Source organism: Microplitis demolitor, chromosome 3 (assembly GCF_026212275.2).
Source record: "Microplitis demolitor isolate Queensland-Clemson2020A chromosome 3, iyMicDemo2.1a, whole genome shotgun sequence".
NCBI lineage: Eukaryota > Metazoa > Arthropoda > Insecta > Hymenoptera > Braconidae > Microplitis > Microplitis demolitor.
In genome coordinates this window covers 22,341,819-22,363,050 of record NC_068547.1, presented here as the reverse complement: position 1 = coordinate 22,363,050, position 21,232 = coordinate 22,341,819, and positions in this window count along the sequence as shown.

Below are 21,232 nucleotides of genomic sequence, written 5' to 3'. Positions count from 1 at the left end.
GTCTATTGTCGTCATTGGAAATTATAATATAAATCTCGTGGTGTAGGGCTGCTCTATGTCATACGCGGCAAGTCTTTTCTCTAAGGCCCATTGCTTAGCAATTGCTCTAACTTATTATTTTTTTTTTCATTATATTTCTTTCTTTTCTGCTCCCGTATACATACTGCTGTCCAATCCAATTCATTTAATTCGAAACGGAAAAGTGGGTATTATAGATGTATATAGATATAATATGAGAGAGCTTTGTTCAAAAGTCGAAAAGTGTGTTTTATAACCCTCGGGCCGATATCCGCAGCGCATTCCAACTTTAACGTTGAGAATCCTGACGTTCAGACTGAAATAGAAAATGGAATAGGAGAATTGAGAGTGGGATTGTTAAAGGAGAATAATGAGGTTGGTAGAAACGAGAATAGAAGGAAGAAAGTGGGCCATGAGTCTCGCGGTTTATTGAAATGTCGCTGTACTTTTTCAAAATCTCTATTCTTCCTTTTTATTATCTTCTTTTTTTTTTCATCTTCTATTTTTCCTTCTCCTCCGACCTGCGCTTCTCCATTATCCTCTTCTGTCCTTTTTTCAATTACGTAATTTAACTTTTTTTAAATAACTTTTTTAATAAAATTTCATTGGAATTTTTTTTCGGTACCGGAGACGAGACTACTGAGAATGATTAATATATTTCAGTATTAAACATATTTCACATAATATGAATTGATAAAAAAGTTAATGAAGAACGGTTCGATGTAATTAATTTGCAGTACGAGTTGCTGGATATAATTCACCAGCGTTTCAATGAAATAGCGTTAAATTAAATGGTTTTCGGTGATAATGTGCGTGTATGTGTGTATGTGCGAGGGTGTATACCATGGAATTTAATTCATCATTTACAATTCCATTGTGTAACTTTTACTGTTAAAGTTTTGTTAAGGAATTATTGTGTTATTATTATTTTATATTCATATTCTCCCAGTGGCTTGTAATATATTTTGTTTTAAATTATTTCATACAGCGTTACGCACATGAATTTCAGTTTTATTTGTAATAAATTAAGTTATATATGAATATCTGAGAGCAAAGTTGGATTAATAATTTTATTTAAACAAACTAAATGTAGACCATTTTGATTTTATTTTTCCATAGGATTAAAAATAAATAATTTAGTTTAATGAAAAATCAAACAATATAAAACTAAAACGACGTGTACAAAAAGCTTATGAGTTATAAAGTAGAAAACAAACAGACATTAAGCCGTCATTGAGATGAAATGAAGCTTATTTAGAACCGTCCTCCCGTAAGGAATCGCATCCCTCGTCATAAACAAGTAATACTCCCCTAACTGACGTACTGATCAGTGATTTGGAAACCCTAATCCCTTTGTCTTGATAAGTGAAACAAAGTTATCTTACTATTGACAAATAAATAAAACCTGATGTCGTTGGCAGTGATGAGAATTTAATTTCATTTTCTCAACTGCGACGAATTCGTCATTCAAAATTAAATCAATAAATTATTTCTTACGATTGATTACTAATCGTTTCACTTTATTTAGTGATCAATTAAACCGAAATTTGTGATCCATAAAATAGTCCATTTTCATTCTTTTATTGTATTTAATTTAAATTTTTTTCGTTTTTGTTAGAAAAAAAAAAACGATCCATAAGTTTTTCAGGGTATGGTTGAACGCTTGCAGCAGTGTCGCCAGCAGAAGTCACTGAATTGCTCGGGACTATTTGTGCATAGCATATATAGAAAGACTGGAGAAATAAAATACGTAATACTTTCTATGTCTATGTATACATATATATATATATATACGTACGTATATGTGTTTGTCTATGTAAAACAAAAAGTCGAAATAAAAATATTGAATGTCAGGCGAGGTCAGGGGAAGAATATGCTTGCGTCACGTGTTCGTATTTGCTAGAGTAGACTATTCACTCTTTTTCTCTTCTCACGTGTCCACTAATCCGATTATCTACGATTTATTTAGATTCATTATTGTCTGTTGGTTATTCATGAATTTGAATTAAAAACGACCAGGAAAAACCGAACAAATGGTGTAGATTAAAAACTATGCGATTAATTTTAATTTACAGTCCTCAAAAACTAGAACAAGTTCACGATTATCCGCAAAAAAATTATACTCTTGCTTTAATAAAGTGTACTGGCCAATTAAACGTCTGCTCGCACACTATAAACAAACTGCTGATGTCTATATGTTTGTGCTCTTGCCCACATTTTAGTAAACCTTGATAAATAGAGCAAGTTTGGTGCAACGTGTTGCTCCCCAGTGATGCTACCGGTTACGTTATACGTGGTGCCTAAGTGCCGGAAACTTTGGCCAAAATTCACCGACATTGGCCTGCGGGTATTCAACGACCATCGTCCAAGTCATTGGCTAGATGCAGTACCAAACATTGCTGTAATGCTGCTAGTGGTGCCGTTGTTTCTGTCTGGTTGTCGTTGTTGTTGTTGTTGTTTTGTTGGGCTTCCATTGTTTGGATGATGCACAAAGTGCTGGAACCAGAACAAGTATAAATGAACTGTCCATATAATTCAACAACTACTCGCCAGATATTATTTACTTTTATTGTTTGATCATCAACGGCATTAATTATAAAATACACGGTACAATAACTTGTAAAAAATATTTTTAATTAGTAAATATCTGAAATAATTCCGGGGTCAAAAATTCGTAACCGAGAGAAAGAAATGAAAAAATAAAATCAATTTTCAATTTCGATTGCGAGTAATTCATTTTTTTTTTTTTTTTTTTTTTTTTTAATAAAGAAAAAATACTGCAGACTTTTATTTGTTATAAGAGTCATTAACGTTCTGTTAGATAGAATATCCGGGAGCTTGAAATGCCGGTAGTCAGAAGGAACAAGCAATAAAGTGGCGTACAAAGGCCTCGAGTTTGAGAGCTGATGTATATGTAGAGTACACGAGTACATAGCAGCCGGGTAGAGTATAGAGTGCGGGTGAAAAGGAGGGAAAAAAGATGAATCGGAGCAACCCGCCTCTAGTATTTCCTTCACTCCCATTGTATATGTATCTATATCTATATCTATATATTGATAGGCAGTTGGTTGGTGTGTAAGGTTATTCTCGTGCGAAATTACGCACTGAGCTGAGCTGGTGTTGCAGAGCAGGAACAGGAGTAGAAACAGAAACAGGCTCTCCTCTCAGTACAGAGCTTCATTGTGCTCCCTTGAGAGATGAAACGCCGGTAGTATAACAACGTTTCTAACTCAATTGCGAGTGCGATCTTTTGAACCCTTGCTGTCTTGGTCGTCTTCTGTGCAATGCTTTTCTGTATATTCTATCGCTCTCATTTGCCGGCTGCTATTCTCCGGCAAATCGGGGTGCAATTGTATGAGGGGTTTTATCGCGTTGCGTGTCTACTAGTGAAGTTAAAACGTTGAAACTTGGCGATTGACGTTGAGCTATTTGAATTATTATTTAACCGTTAAGATCGAGGGCTTTGTAGATTTATAAATATAGACATACATATATTGATGTAGATGTAGATGTAGATGTAATTCCTGACAAGATTTAACAACTCAAGAGTCATTTCTCGATTGAAATATACTTCATAAAAGCGGGTGATAAAATGGATTTAAATTTATCAACTTTTTTTATAGTCGATTAAATTCAATTATGAGGAAAATAATAATTGAAATAAAATATTACTGAGGATTTATATTTGAGCTTAACGAATAAATGTGACAATATCCTCTTGCTATGAGTGATGATGCGTCTTAATGGATATATAGAGCACTTATTTCGAGATATCAATTACGGAAAATAATAATAGACATTAAGATAAAAAATTACTTTTTCATGAAAAATGATTTTTTGCTTTCATAAAAAGTATTCAATAGAAAAATAATAATTAAAGTAACTTTTTTATAGTTATTAGATATGACCGAGGGTTAGTTGACAGTTGGAATATTTTTTGTTCTAATTCTTTGTATATTTATATTTATTATCTTCACCTGCGACTCGCCACTTAACGCCAGGTTATAACCATCGGAGCGTATTATCTGTTCGGAAATTCACCTGTCGTTTTTTAAAACGCCTTCGTGTAATCCCTGCAAACACGTAAATGTGTGTAAACTACACCCTGCGTTTTAGAACCTCTAATTTAAAGTTTTTTTCCTTAGATAAATGGTTTTACTTTATTATTTTTTCGTGTTTATTTGAATTCAGTCTTTTTCTGTACACACTAGAGTATATGGAGTATAAAGTGCACCGATGGTGCAGCTGCGAATAACGGGATCGTGGATGCAGAATCTGGATTTGGTGCGGAAGCTTGGTTAACCAACGTCCGGTGATCTTTTCAATCAATATGCACACGTGCCTACGCATCGTGATATTCCGGCGTGTGTGTAAGAGAATGAGAGTGAAATAAAATAAAGATAAAACTGAAACAATATATGCGACTGTTTGACCGCGTGAATAAAAAATAGTAAAAAAAAAAAAAAATACAATACAAGTGAACAAGTGGACAGAATTTCACTGGTGTATTATTCATGACTAGAAACATCTCCTCGGGATTGCTCATCCCTACGGTCCATTGCCTAGGGCAGCTATTTCTTGTGTACGAGAGTTGAATGTATTGATATCGTGTTTCAATCGATAGCTTTTATATTAATTGACTTTTTTTTTATTTATAATTGCATCGAAATTGTATCCTTCATTATTTCTATTATTCATTGGTTTTTTATCAAATGAAAATTTCATTCAGACAATGAAATTTAATTGCGGAAATAGATATTTTACTGTTGATTATTATTATGAATAGAATATTTATCACACTGAGTATTTTTCTTTAGATAATTTTTTTTTTCATTCTATCAAAACTATTGAATAGTTTTAATTCCAATTATAACATTTTCAAATGATATGAAATTATCTCTGTTTTTTTTTTCTTTCAAGATTATTTTTAGAAATTTATGTTTTTTTAACTGTCAGTCTCAGCAAATATTGTGAGTTTTTCGTCATTTTTTTTTTGAACATTTCTCGAGACCAAAAAATGAAAAAAAATTTTTTAATGGCAATTAAAATTATTTCTTGAAAATATCAGTGAAAAGTTGAAACTTGAAGATCAAAGGCAACTTTTCTCTGTATGATTTCAATTAAAATTATTTTTCCACAAGAAAAATCTAGAAAATAAATTTTCAATTACATAAAATATTAACGAAAAACTAAATATTTACAATGTAAACACTGAATGGTAACTTTTTAAATTAAAATATCGTAATGTCCAAGAATTTATCATACCGTAAAAATAAACATAATAGACTTTTCGAAAATATATATCTATATATATGTATAAATGAATTTATTCTTCAGAGAGTTAAATTTTTTTCTACATTAAAACATTAAAACTCTTCTTAAAAGTAATTATACACCCAGATTCCCCCGAGAATATTCGTGAGTTCTTTGCACTGTAATAATGCATAATGCAAAGATGATGCGCACATGTGTGTCTCAAAAGTAAATCCATGTAACAGGGACTGTGAAGTCGTTACCTTTGCACATGCATGAGAAATACAGAGTTTATACACATAGTGGGCAACACGTAATGAAGCCCATGGTTGCGAGTAGGACCGAGGATGTTCACTAGAGCTCCTCTAGCGAACCACCAAGTTTCTTGCGGTCATGGACGTGCCTGAGGTATGTTGCAGTTGTCATCCCTTTTACTCTTCAACTCTTACTTGTAACATACCGTCTTGTAGTCTCTAGCTCTCATATCCTCCATCCTCTGTCTTATTCACAGATCCCTCTTTGTCCGTTCTATCGTGACCTCAGTTTTGCCAGCGGGCTGTTGACGTAGCAAAACATATCCTAGTGTTGCCTAGTCCTTCTTACAAAACACATTACGCCAAGTATAAATACGACCGTCGTATACATGTACTTATTGTGTACACACATATACGCGAGATCCAACCAGAGAAAGATAGCAAAGGCATTGCAGAATTTAATGAAAAAACTCGTTGCGATGTTTGCGTTTGACCGCGGCTGAAAGGTCATGACTCGGTGATCACTACTAGTGGTAATGCTGGACGGTAGTACTGTAGTCTGTGGGAGAAAATCTTTTCCTGCGTATAAAATTTAACAGCAAAAAAAAAAAAAATAGATATAAAATGAATGATTTTTTTGGTAGATTTTATTTTTTTTTAAACTAGGTCGTAATATGGGATTCTTTTGAATTATATATTTGGTGAAATATGTAAAAATAATTTATATTTTTCAGGTAGATGGTTAAACAAAGGATACTTTAAACAATTCGTGTATTAAAGCATTGTAAAAAATTTTTATAGCTATGTTTTATATGTTCACTATTGTGACAAAGTACTCTCGTTACTTTTTCTTTCACTTTATGAACTTTTTTTGCTTTTTACTTTGTTCTTCCATTGAAAGTGGTTGGACACATTGGTACGTTGGTCGGAGGAAAAGAAGAAGAAGAACAAGCAGGAGAAAAGGAGAGAGGGAAGGGGGAGGGAGGAAAGAGTATTACAGTATGGTCTCTATCCAGAGTTATCTATGTTCTGAAAAAAAAAAAAAAAAAAAAAAAAGTAAGAGTCTGGGAAAAAAAATCTCATGAGATGAAAGGAGAGAAACGAAGTGCATGCGAAACTCATTAGATCCATTGCTACTCATACGTAGGTTCGTTGAACTTTGGTCCATAGACTCCTGAGGCGACGCATCCGCTTTTCTGCTGCCGCTTGTTTCTTCGTCATTGTCCTGTGCTGTTCCTCTGGAAAGAATGTCTACATACATGTGTTATGTGTTTGTGTTATAACACATTAGTTTGTGTCTCCACCTATCTGCCGCGTCCACACTGACTCTAGTCCCTTGCTCCTTTTTTTTTGGTCTGTTTTTCAAATATCACAAGGGGCAATAATACAGTAAATGTGCGCGCGTCTTTTCGCCGCTTCAGTCTTTTGATGAAAGCACTTTGAAGTTAATGACAAATTCGTATCATTATAAGCATATTTTTTTTCAACGACAAACATTTTCCTTGTGATAGCTAATTTTTTAGTTTGCGGAATCCTCGGCTGGTTTCTCAAGAAATTTTATTTATTTTCTTGTCCACTTTTTACTTAATTAAAGTTAATGCAAAGAGTATTATGTGCAAAAGTTCATTAAATAAAAACCTTTCTCTAATGAGCATTTGCCTGCAATTTTGTGTAATTTGGAAAATGATTGTTTTTAATTTCACGGATATATTATTAGAAACGACAAAGCTTTTTAAACGCGTGCTTATGCTACACTATTAAATACTACTGTTACACCTGGTGCATTTTCTAGTAAATCCTTTCTATATATATACTCTCTCTTTTTTAAGAAATAGGTTCTTAAAGTAGAGTATAGCTGAGTGGAGCTACGGTAATGTCAGTTTTCCGGACTAGCAAAAAAAAAAAACAAGTGGTTCCTTATACTCTTACTTTGTAGAAGGTAAGAGTGTCGAAACCTTTTATAAAGCAACACATATATTGCTTTGTTGCAAGGTGTTAGCAAAGCTTCTAAGTGGATATGAAAATCTCAAGTTTTTCATTTTAAAAAATTCACTTTTTTTTCTAAATATTTCTACGGGAAATTTTTTTATCATCCATAATTTAAAAAAAAATCCATTTCATAATTCACTGATGTTGATCCGGTAAATTCAAGCGAATTAAACTACTGGTTTTTTCAATCGAATGAGTAATAGTTTTATTTAACTGAGCGAAAAACAAATTTTGACTTGGACTTTGTTGTTTAATTCGATAAAAAATCAATGGATTTTTTCTCCCTCAACTGATATATATAACATACCGGTATTACTATATTTCGAAGTCGCTTCGTATCCCACGTATTCGATATTCATACTCGCTTCACATATTATCGCATGAACAGGATTATGTAGTCTGCTCACGTTCCCATGACCCCGAGCGAGATTAGCTGTGGACATACCTCCGAGGTATATCCGAAACTGGCTCACAAAATTAGTAATATCATCTCAGTGCGACACTTCATACCGCCATCACCAACACTACTTCCACTTCCATTACCGCAGCACACGAGATCACATTTAATCGAATAATTATTTGTCGCCTTAATTTTTTACCCTATCAGAAAATCTCATCCCCTTTTTCTCGTCTCTTTAATTAAATATAACCCGTCTTATTATAATAACAAAAAAAAAGTTAAGTACTCTGATAATACTTGAATAATAATTAAAATTAATCAACTCTATCACGAGGAGTTATTATAAATAATTAACCGGTCGAGTCTGCGAGTTTAATTCCACAGAGAGAAATCAATGAGATTCATCCGTACAGTCTGAAGTGCTACACGTCGTCTAGTCTACTCTTGACGTTAAGTGGCTCTTGGTTTCGCAAGGTGAATCGTTGAATATTAATTGGATAAAAGCAAGATGTGTCGCGGTGAATAGTATTTCATTGTACACTCAAATATATATATATATTGAATCGAATAATTTAAAAAGTTGGTATTCCTTTATTTATCGTCCCACAAATATACCAACAGTATAGATATCTACATAAAACGCAAACTCTTGTTAACGTTTCATTTTTATTCATTGGTCCTGCAGCAAAGTGAAAAATGTTAGTATACGTAACCGCAGGGATTACCGGTAGCTGAGAGTAACTGGCTATAAATATCCATACGAAGCTGGAATATCAATTGGGTTGAGACTAGATCCCATCGGAAAAGCCCGGGAGTCACGGCGGGCCGCGTGAGGAGGCAATAAATGGCAGCTAGGGAACAGCCACTGAACTACTCCATGCTCCACACTACCCTTTCGGCTTCTCTTCCTCTCTCTCTCTTCTTTGCTACTACACTGGAGCCAACTCTGGGTGTATCAAAGGCAATGGCTGGTTCATGTATACCAGCGCCAGTGAAAAGAAAAAGAAGCCAAGCGAAATAATAAAGATAGTAACAGTAACTTTTGCGTCATGTATATATATCTTTTAACTGGCAAATCCTCCGGAAATCCATAGAAGCGATACGACATTATGTGTGGCCAACTGCGGGTCTATATCACGGAGCTTCCAAGTCTGTTCATCCAGGTCGAAGCACCAGATCCAGCCGTGCGTTTGCGGCCCAGTAGATCCCCAGTGTCCAGTTTGTGGCTCTTTCGTTCATCTCAATATACGTGTCGTCATACCGACGCTATCCTGGCGACAATCCAAAAAATCTCGAGTCTAGTCCGTGTCGGTGAAAATGTTAAGCTTCCAACGTCGACTACTGACTCTGTAGCACTTGGTGGATCTTCAACTCTTGCTGGTAACGTCTGATGCTCAGTGTGTGTCACAAGACAATCCGAGCTACGTCCACTGGGAAACGTCGGGTACACCGACAAGTCTGCCGGCGGATTAGTTAGCCATGAGTGACTCTATCAGTGATGCAGAGCCATATGCGGACCGTCGCCTTTAGGCTTCGTTGAATTTCGTGTTCATAACTTTTCAAGTCACTGGCTATTTTATTTTCATCGGCCTATTTTCATAGCCAGCAGATGAAAAAAGAATCACGCAGAGAATATTACGCACGAACAAGCAATATTCGCCGCATTTCAGCTGCTTACGGTCAATTACCGATGAGATTGCTTCTTCTCTGGCTTTATTCACTATTTCTTTCAGCTACCTCGTTCACTTATATTTATATTATTTGTATTTTTATTTGATTTTTCTTTACTTGTAACATTTTTCCGGGCACATACCGCATGTGTATTTCTTTTTGCCGTAAAGCCCGAAGCAGTGCTTTTCGTTTTCTCGTCGTCGTGGTCGTCGTTGGACCGAGAGTCTAGCTGGCCAGTATGTCCAAGGGGATTGCGACCCCCTGGACACAACATGCCGGATGAAATGAGATTATAGGTTGAAACACGGTCCTTTTATCGGAACCCAACGACCCTCTGTAAGTCTCTAACGTTCGGTACGAATCATCGATAATGAGCTTTCGACGCCCGCTTTCTTTTTCCACTCGCTTTTCCCGGCTACTTTTTGATACAGTGATGGCTTTGAACAAGGGGACCCGGCCGCCTTACATCTCACTCCTATATTATTCGATCCCCTAGGCATCGATACCGTTGGAAGCCGCGTGAAAGATGCGTCAAAGCGGTTCCGAGTCGTTAGCAGATAACGCAGCCACTAGGCCTCTTGTCGGCGATCCATCAAATTGGGATCACACATCCGATACGGGTTGTCGTCGATTCTTCTTCCGTCTGTCAATAGCAACCAACACATGGGAATAAATTACACGAGCTATACATTTGGCATCAAAAATAGCTTTGTTATCAAACTCAACCCCTACATACTTATATTCAAATATTTTTGTATTGTGTACGACTTTGGCTTTCGGAAAAATAATATTTGTATGTGAGAAGCCTTAAAGTAGTCATATGCTACTCGTCCTAATCGGGTATATTACAATAGAGCTGTATGATGTCGTAGGAAAACAGAAAATCGGGTAGTGGCCGGGGATGCCAGCTGGTGGTTGTCTTTATTTAATAGTAGTTGTATGTAATAGCGGAACTGTGAAGCATGTAGAGGTGAGGCAAACTTTTCTATCGGACTTTGCGGCTTGGCATTGTCTCGGTACACTATCGAAATACTCGTTTGCATAGAAAACTCCCTATCCCTCTATACTTATATTTGTGTACATGTATATAACCGTAGCCCATACCACATCACCGGATAACGCGGAGGATATAGAGAGAAAGCTTCCACCCACATTCTCAATCCTCTGCTCCTCCCATTCTCATCCCCATTCTCACCGCACTATATATGTATGTATTTGTGTGTGTATATATAGTTGTATCATTCGTTTAATAACCATCGCTAATCCCGCTTTGTTTTCCATGATTGTGGTTTCACTCTGCTCCGTTATCATCACCGTAAAGGTTCTTAATCCTCTCTGCAGACAATGTGTCCTTGGTAATTGTTTTTCAAGCCGCTTCAGTGTACTGCGATTTGCCTTTCATAATGAAAAAAAGTTTTATAAAAAAATAAAACAAAAAAAACGACGGGAATTCATACGATATTAAAACTGAAAAAAAATATTTCTATATTTAATTAGAGACGATTTTTATTTTTTTCATTGTTGTTCTTGCTGCTGCTGGTAGTAGTGGTAGTGTTATTGTTATATGTTTATAAAGACAAAAAATATCAAGTTAATGAGGTTCAAGAGAAAGATACACATGAGATGGCAAAGAGAATCCATTGCACCGTAGTATCCCCGTTACCGCAGACAGTCGAATGGGTTGCAGCTGCTCAAGCTCTGGCTCTGGTTCTAGCTCGGGTTCTGATGCTGCTGCGGTTTACGATAGGATGGATTCACGCGAACAAGACCTCTTGACTATTTCTAGTTGATGTGTGCCGAGACCACTGTTGCGCGTTCCTCATGGCATGAGCGAGTCGAATTCATGACATGCTTGGATTTTTTCGGGCTAATTTAAATTATAAACGAATCACTTATTATAATGAGCTCATTTTGGTGATGCTTTATCAACTTAAACAGTACACATGTGGTTATTTTGTTCTGCTTAAGCTACTGCTTAGTAAAAATTCGTGCCTCTGCAGATGAATTAAAAAAACTTCTAGTTTTTTAACCGCCATGTCATTAAAAATAAATTATAAAAAATTTTATGAGAATTTATCAATCATGAGCTTTTATTTGATACCCATGTCTATATTTCCCGATATAAATTAGAAAAATTTTATTCTCATAAAAATTCAGATTCCCAACGGCTTTAAAAAAATTTATTATATTTCAATAATTTTTATTACAAACGAGAGGCACATATTCGAATGATCATAAGTGTTTTATTGCAGGCCTACTAAAAATAATAAATATAGTAATTTTATTTTTACCAAAGAGAGACGGAGTGAAACTCTAGAAAGTGAAAGTTATTACTTTGCATGTTTTCTAATTATAGTATAATGTAAAATAGTTACTTGATCTCAAATTACAATACTTGAGATGGTTATTAAATATTGAAATTCATATATTGGTTTAATATTTGTCAAAGTGTAATAACACTTAATTTTACATAAATGATGTATGTAAAACGGTAGAAAGATCTGATGTTGCATCGTAGTGTGGCGGCGGTTACGCGACACTGTAGTGCCACAAAGTGCCTCAGAATTTACGGCATTTCTACTGCAGTACGTATTCATAGCCGTAGTATAGTTGCGTGTGTATATGTGTGTGAGAAGGTAATCGCGCGTGAGGTGGAAAAGCTATATCTGAAGCACGAACGAAAAGCCTACCCTTGAATATTACGCTATTTTGCTTTTAATAGCGTATAATCCTTATAATCATTTTTATCGCTGCTGCAGTAATAAAAATTAATCACTATCATTATAGAGAACAGTTTTACGTTATACATATATGTACTTAAATGTACCTATTAAATATTAAACTTTTGTTAACTTTCATTATCGATTTGGTAAAAATAATGCGTTTGTGTGAATCTGTCGGAGGTGATAGTCTGTGACAGTTGTTATTTTTCTTCTGATTCACCAGCAGGAAACTCATCGCAGTGAAACGTATGTCCGCATTGTTTCCCGGGTATTCATAGCTCTGTTGACGCTGTACGCGACTAAGGCACTTGGGATTTATGACTCGTGTTTTTATTTATTTTCAACTCGAATGGTCTACATTTTTTAGAAATAAAGACGTGTATTATTCACTCTACTGTACTCTGATGTGCCCTCTTGGGTTTTAGATGTACATACAATAGATCAAAAAGACGTTGAGGCTTTGAATTTTTTTTTGATCTAATATTAAAACAAAAACTTTTGTTTACCTCATTATTAAATTATAATTGACTGGCTACTTTTTTAAGAGAGTGAATTTACTAAAATAAAAATCGTATAGAGCTTTTTCTTTTATCGCTCTCCCATAAAAAAAATTGTATACTTTTAATAGTGAGAGCTAAAGTTCTTAACCTTTTTCATTTTTATGTATTTATTTTTATTCATCAAAAGGCCTTTTCTGTGCTTTTAGGACTTACGAATCACTTTTCTCTCAAGAGGCAAGTTTAAACTACAGCACGGATAGACTCAATGGCGCCTGAAATGTAACCCTCCTAGGAATGCAATCGTTTCTACCCTTTTTCCCTTTAGCGCAACTTCTTTCCATTAAGATTAGAAGGTTAATGGCGCCGCGACGGCTACTGCATACCCACAAGAACTCGACGAACAAGAAAGAGACTAAAAAAACGTATATTTAAGTATAAGAAAAGGAAGATCGAAAAAGAATTAAAGATGAGAGCAGCCAGGGTAAGTCTCTTTTAAACTTTTTCACTGACAAAGTCACCGGCTTTGTGATACTACCATTAACTTGTCATTTTAATGGCCCCAAGTTTATTAATTCCCAGTAAAAAAATTATCAACCATCAGTTCAACAACCCTGTAGCACAAAATTATTGTCTGCAAAACAATTACTAGTGTTTCCGTTACCACTGCATGTTCAATTTTCTGTAGGTATTTTTTATTATATTTTTTTATTCCATCTAGTTTTGTTTTTTTTTTTTTTTTTTTTTTTTTATTTTTTTATTATCAATGCGCACACATTTAAATGTCCATTGTGGCTACCAGTCCCATCACGTGATTTTACCAGGGGAAAGAGTTGAAAAATAGTTTATACGAGAAGAAAAATCGATAGCCAATCTCTCGCTGGATTCAATGACTCCCGTAACCGCAACCGCTGCCAATTTTCGGTCGTGTCCTATCGAATAGGATAGCAGAGAGTGCTATGTATGTATATCTCTGCATGCAACTGCATTCTCGATATGTTGAAAAGTCTCTTGCCACTCTGTGAGCTCGTTGAACGGTCGTTAAGGGCCATGTCACTCACACACGGTCATCTAAATACATATAAACCATTTATAGTAAATAGTAGTCAGTATTTACTAGATACAATTTTCCTAATCAAATGCAAACATAATTCAGTGTTTGCATGTACTTGCATCTGAAGTTATTATAATGAACAATTTCAATTTTGCTGTCGTGCTTATATACGGGCTGCTTTTTTATGACGTTAAAATTGAATAAGTTTGTGTTATTGTAAATTACATGGTCATAATATTATCTGGTGTGTTTAATGCGATTGGATGTAATTCAGTGATTTAATCCACTCTCTTTAATAATTAAATACCATCGAGTGTGTAGAATCTGCGGGACTGGACTTCACAGTAGGGATTTGATAGTTTAATAATTTCGTACTCCTCATTAGATCACACAATATTTTATTCAGTAATACGAACAGTACCGAAGTAATCAGCTTAACTATTGTATGTTAATCTATGCTTATGCATTCATTTATCATTCTGATTTAATATTCATTTTTTTAATACCATTTACCAAATTTTTAGTCCATTAATATTTTTTTTAACAAAACGTTCATCATTTAAAATTAATCATATGTTGAATTGGATTTAATTAAATTAAATAAAATACACTAAACAAAAAATATTGAATTAATCGCGTATATATAGGGGATAAATTATTTAAAAAAAAAGAAAATTCACTGCATTTAATTGCACAAAAATCCACTATTTCTTTAATAGTCCCATTTTGCCCACCCTTACCCTATATTAAAAAATGAATAAGAAACCTGAGACATGTTTTATTATAAACGCTGGAGGCATTAATTTTCTTGAGCCAAATAGAAATCTATTGTACAGAACTAAAAAAAAAAAAAAAAAAAAAAAAAAAATTTAAATAACACGTTCAATTTACTGGACTGTCAGTTTCATGAAACGACGTTGAATTTTTTTGTAATACAGCTATTCAGCTATACTTTAAAGTTCAATAAAAATTGTAAAAAAAAATTAAATGTAAAAGAAGGATAAGGAAAAAAGGTTAAAAAACGAAAAGTTAGAAAAATACTAGGGGATAAAAAATAGTAATCTCAAAAAATCACGATCGGTATTGCGATGAAATAGGTCACATTTTTTCATCAGGGCAGTAACACACCCACGTCTCTCAGCGTCAATGTTGATGTCTGCTTGCCTTTTATCACACATGCAATTCGCGCTTCAAAATTGTTCGTCTATCAGCACTTCATTTTTCTCGACAACTCGTTCACATTTTATATTGCTCTTTCACTTTAATTTTTTTTTTTTTTTATATTTATTTTTTTATTAACTTTATCACGCTACACTATACTATAAATTGTTTGTTCATGAATGTCAATAACATTTAATTAATAATTTCGTTTCGTAAAACAGAATTTTCGAAATTGTACTTTTACTCGAAATTCAAATTTCGTTTTATTTATTATTATTCTCTACCGACATCATCAGCGTAATAATTGAGTTATTGTAACACTGAAACTCAAAAATTGATTTTTATGATACGGTTAGTTAGTAGTTTTTAATGAAATTGTAATAGAAAACCTGACACTTCTTTCTGAAGATTAAATTTTTTAGAAAAATTTTGAGGCTTTTTTTATAAATTATTAAAAATCCGAAGCTCATAAAAATGAAATCCTCTAGACGTCTAATATCTTAAAAATCATAGAATCATTTATTAAATAAAATGGATAATCGTCAGTTTGAATGACCTTAATCAAGCTGTGAAATAACAATACAGAGGTTATATTGTCGATGTATTATGTGTAATAAAAGAAGAAAAAAAAGAAATAGAAGCTAACGAGCGATTCGAGATTGGCAATTCCATGGTATGTGAAATGTCTCAAGTACATAACCAGTGTAAAAGCAGTAAATGAGGTCGTAGCTAGGTTGCTCGAATGGATATAACCGGGCGCTCCTGGACGCGTTAGAGTAGACGTGTGTAACAAGTTCTCTCTCCAATCCTCTGGCTTCAAGTCCTTTTCTTAATGTCTCAGAAGTAAGGATGTTACGGTATAGTAGCGAAGTGTGTAAGGGCTGCACATCTTATGGCACTAGAGCTACTAGAAGATAACGTGTGGCTGGAAACGAGTGCACGGACCTTGGGCGAGCTCTCTCATGAGTTGAGTCGTTTCGTATCACAACGTTATTACGAGACGCTACGTCAACGATATATGTATATAATACCTGTACTGTATATCAGATGGGGTTACATTTTACTCAGTACGGGTGTTCATTGTGAAAATACGTACATGAATCACGCGCCCGGTGTGACCAAGTAGACTCGAGCAGAGCAAACCAGAGATGAGAGTTCGCTACAGAGCACATTGGCCTGGGGATTACGAACCTCCTCGTTCTTTTCCACCTGCCATCTACCCACACATACTCACACAAACTCAGTTGCCTATTATATTCTCTGTGCTCATACTGTATGTTTATGTCATCATACACTTTGAAATACTTCGAAAATGTGGTTTGTACACAAACAAGTAATGCTATACACATTTTCCGAGAATATTTCACATTATGATACATGCGCACAGGATTAAAATTATGGCTGACTGACATTGTGGAAAATTTCCTAGAGGTTAGCGATAAACTTTTAGTTTATTACCAGATTTCAGTATTTATTTTAAATAAAATAATAATAATTATAATTATTATCATTTTTTGTTATTTTTAGTAATAAAAATTTTCGCATTGTTTGAAATTTTCCAAGCATAAATGCATTTCTTTTATTGCATTTATTTAATTTTTTCCTGTTTAATTATAGTTTGTTGAAAATTTCTCTGTTTGCATTCGCACAAGTAAATTGTCAGTGTAAATTCCACCGTGAGTTTATGAATTTTTTTGCCCCACAAGCGAAAATTGGAACATTACAGAATACTAAATATGGAGTAGCAAAAGTACTATAAAAGACAAAGAGAAACCGAGTGATAAAAACATATATATTTAAACAGAAATGCGGGACATCAGAGCATTGTTTGAAAAGGATTGAGGTGAATTTAAACTTTGACTCATTCTCTATGCCAGAGTTCTAACGCCCTGTAACTGAAATAAAAATGATGAAAATTATTGAAATGCGGACATATATTTTTTTTCATTCGTTTCTGATACGTTGAATTAAAAACTGATCGAAACTTTGAAATACTGAAATCACAGATTGAAATATAAATCGCAGTGATCAATTCGGGTGTGTTTTAAAATGAAAATAAAAAAAAAAAAAAAAAAAAATATATATATATATATATATATATATATATATATATATATATAAACCAAGAATTCCAATCTACAGTATCTAAATAATTGCGGCATAAAAAAGGAAGTAAAAATTTTTCATTGCTCGTCGAATTAAAAACGTGATATAATTAAATTTAAATACTAATTATAACTGAACCTACAGGATATTTTACGCGATAAGCTATTTTAACAATTGAAAACATCGACACAGCAGTAATCTAGCAAGGGAGTAGAGAATATAACTGCGATTTCATCATTCTTGCAATTACATATATATCCGTCCGTTTCGTGTATACCCATCACTGAGTTTAGTGGGTAGAATCACTCGCGGAAATTAATTAGTGATAAGATTAATTAGCTTTACTATATACTACTGAGAGTAGTCCAGTCCAGTCTTGATGTATATATCAAACATTTATATATATATAGATATATCAATTTAGCGTATGGTTCTAACTGAATATCAGTGATACTATTGGCTTAGAGGTGAGTGTTATGCCCGGGATTAAATCTCTTTAGTGATTGACTATATACCGTTTGCCTGATTAAGTAATCACACAATTTGCATCTACAAATATATAAACAAGTATATGTACTATTGATGAAAGTCTGTTTGTAATATTCAATCAAATGTAATGTCAATTTCACATATGAGTGGACATATAAATAAATATTACCCACTGCACACTGGAGTTTAGAGTTATGAGTTTTATGGTTAATCAGGAGTAATCAATATTTTTTATCAAATGAACTTTTGATACTGATAAATTTTTCGCATAAATATAGTCATACTTGTACGATAATATATAGTAGGCTCTTTGACAATATTTTTGCAACAATTTTACATGAGGTTTATTATTTTTAATAATTTTTCGTTTACTTTGAGCGGTTCAGTACTCAATGGATATCAAAAAGTCATCGAATAAATTACAACTCAAATGAAATCATTGAGGCGTATTGTTTTTATATTCATTTGGGCATCAAATGAAAACAATTTTTTTTATTATACATGTAATTTGTTTGAAAGAGAGTAGTTTCATTTCAACTTGCATCAGTTTATTTGATGAAAATAAAAATATTTGTGCTCATTTTTTAAAAATAAAATTTAAAAATTAATATGCCCTTTTCAAAGCTCTCAAAAGGCGTACTCTGATGGCCACTGGAAAACAGTTATTTGTGGCAGGAGTACTTCTATAAGCAGCTTACAGATGAATCCTTCTCTTACGACAAGAGAATCTCTAAATAGACACGATACAATACGATTTGTGGTCCTCTGTGGTACTCAAAGTATTACGGGCATTCATCGAGACCAAGGGCATCAAATCTGTAAATCTCACGAGAAAACTAAACAGCATTATACGCATATAGATTGAGTGTACATGATATTGCCATTACTTGTTAATGAGGATGTACTAGCAGTAATTTCCAATATGGCGTTTCCACTACAGCTCGTGAACTGTATGAAAGGGAGATCATTTCAGCCGTAAACTCTGTAGGGGTAGTTGAAGAATTTATAGTATACCGTTAGTACAGGTCACCGACTCTTCATTAGCTTGTTCGATTTATTATATTAAACAAATACGACCCTCAGGTATACACCCCAGGTATAATGTATATATATATGTATATATTAGTCTACTTCACTTTAAACATTATTGAATATATTGACATATACAACATTAGCGGACAAAATTAAAATTTCGCGGCAAATATTTACTCACTATTTTATATTTGATATTTCAATTTCAAAATTACAATTTTCAAATTACGTTTTGTGAACCGCGAGCTAATTTTTTTTTATTTTGTAGAATGTGCAATTAATATAAGAGAAATTTTTTTACATAAGAGAAGGCTAGAGAAAAGCACTTGAGTTCTGAAAAAAAAAAAAAAAATAATAATAATAATAATAATTTTTGGCATTTTTAATATCAAATGATATTTAAAATTATATTTTTTACGTCAACTCAATAAAAAAATTTTTTAGTATCTCGTTATTATCAAGTTTCATCTCAATCAAAAATAAATAGAAATAAAAATATTAACTTTGAAAATAAAATAAAATGTTATATTTATAAAAGGTGTTTAAAATATATACTCATTGAATGAAATAATATTTTTTCTATCTCTGTAGAAGCGATCAGTTGCTGGAAAATGATAAAAAAAATATAAATTATCTATATATATGTGTATTAACAACTCGCTAAGTAGGTCAACATCTTTCCAGCTTATGTATATATTAACACAAGAGTGTCTCTTTTTGAAAAATTGCGAGAAATTAGTGATATGATCTTTACAACCCACACAACATGACACGAAGTGAATGATTAGATTTGCACTAACGAATTGTTCTCGGTGCGTTTAGAAAATTTAAAGGCTTTTTCTCGTGATTTTTTAGATAAAAGATCGTCATTGCTGATCGCGATCACTAACACCCATATAGCTCTCCAGGCTAGCTACACCGCGGTAATAAGTTTGACGTGTAAAAAAATGACTATAAAGTAACACGCACATTTACATATGCTTTTTTCTATACTCGATACTAATGAACATTAATGGTTTCTTGATTACTCTGGACTATTTTTTATTTATTCAAACAGCTATAGATTTTCTTTATTTTTTTCATTAATTTCAGTCTCTTGATCGAGATTTTAACAAGCCGATAAACTTGTGCAATAGATTTTCTCATATATATTGTATATAAATACAAATACTCTTGATGTATATATAGAACGTGCGCTTCGGAGCTTTACTATAAGCTTTGTGTTTATAGAGGAGTGACTGCTTCAGGGTGTTTACTTCTTGTCTATCTTTATTTTCTTGCTGTCCTTTGTATTTAGTAAATACTTGAAGTAAATTACATTGTTGACACATTGTCCCTGCGTTTTCTCGTTTACTCCTTTTACTTTTTTTATACTTTATTGAGTTTCCACCGCTCTACTTTAATTAAAACTGACACTTGCCAATGGTAGATGTTAACTTGTATAATAGATCCCAGCCACATTATTTCTGTATTCATACAAATTTAACTGAAATTTAAATTTCACTAATATGGTGAATATTCTATCACCAAATGGTACAACACCTACTTCCGCTCTACTTTGACGACGATCCTCGACCACTAAATTTGTGACAATCACTAGCGTATGACTTTTATACTCGACGAAATTTCCATAAAAATTGTAGAGTAATCTGGTTTATCCAATCATTTTTTATTAATAAACAGTCGTCAAAAGTTCACTTCCGCTCTACTTGGCTATACTTATACCGAATTTTAAATGTGTTAATTTTGGATTTTATCAATTTATGAATTCAAGAGATAGAAATATTAAATTATTATTATTATTTATTTCTTATTAGATTATTATCTATCATTGGTATATAATAATAATAAGGATAATCTTTCAATAAGTAGACAATTATATGCTTCTACGATTTCCACTTCAATCAAGTATTCAATCTCTTCTGATAACTCAAGAAGCCTAATAATATACAAAACTAATAGCTCATTAACTGAGCTCAGGATCTTGTTGAAGAATCGAGTCCCCATAATAAGTAGTAGAGAAAATAAATATAGAAAACATTCAATTATAATATTTTTTATTTATTGAACTAGAAAATAAAAAATAAAAGCCCGTTATGATGAAAAATTTATCTCTGCAAATTAAGAAAATCCAGTCGGATAAAATGAAGTAATATATCTTTTATTTAACTTTATTTTTTTTATCGCCTTTTTTCCCTCGTTTTCTCTACTACAGCAGTTGTTACTCCAATGGGACTACTGCCCTCTCAACTTACAATACCAAGCAAGTGAAGGCGCTTTCCTCTCTCCACAAGAAGATCGCTGGATTAGCGATGATATCGGGTTTCTCGGTGTCTATACAGCACCATCTACCGTCTAGCAAAATTTGCCTCAAACTTCTTCCTTCATTTTCACATGGAGGTGTAAGATCCCTCTATTTACGTTCCTCGGGGATGTCGGGTAATATTCTTATCGCTCTCTCAAGATATTCTTTCGCTTTACGTTTTTTTTTTTTCATCCTCATTCCTCCGGGTTGACCTTGATATATAAATTTATACCCTATCATCCAATATCAGGATTAGTGTTATAAAAAATTTTCGGTGCAA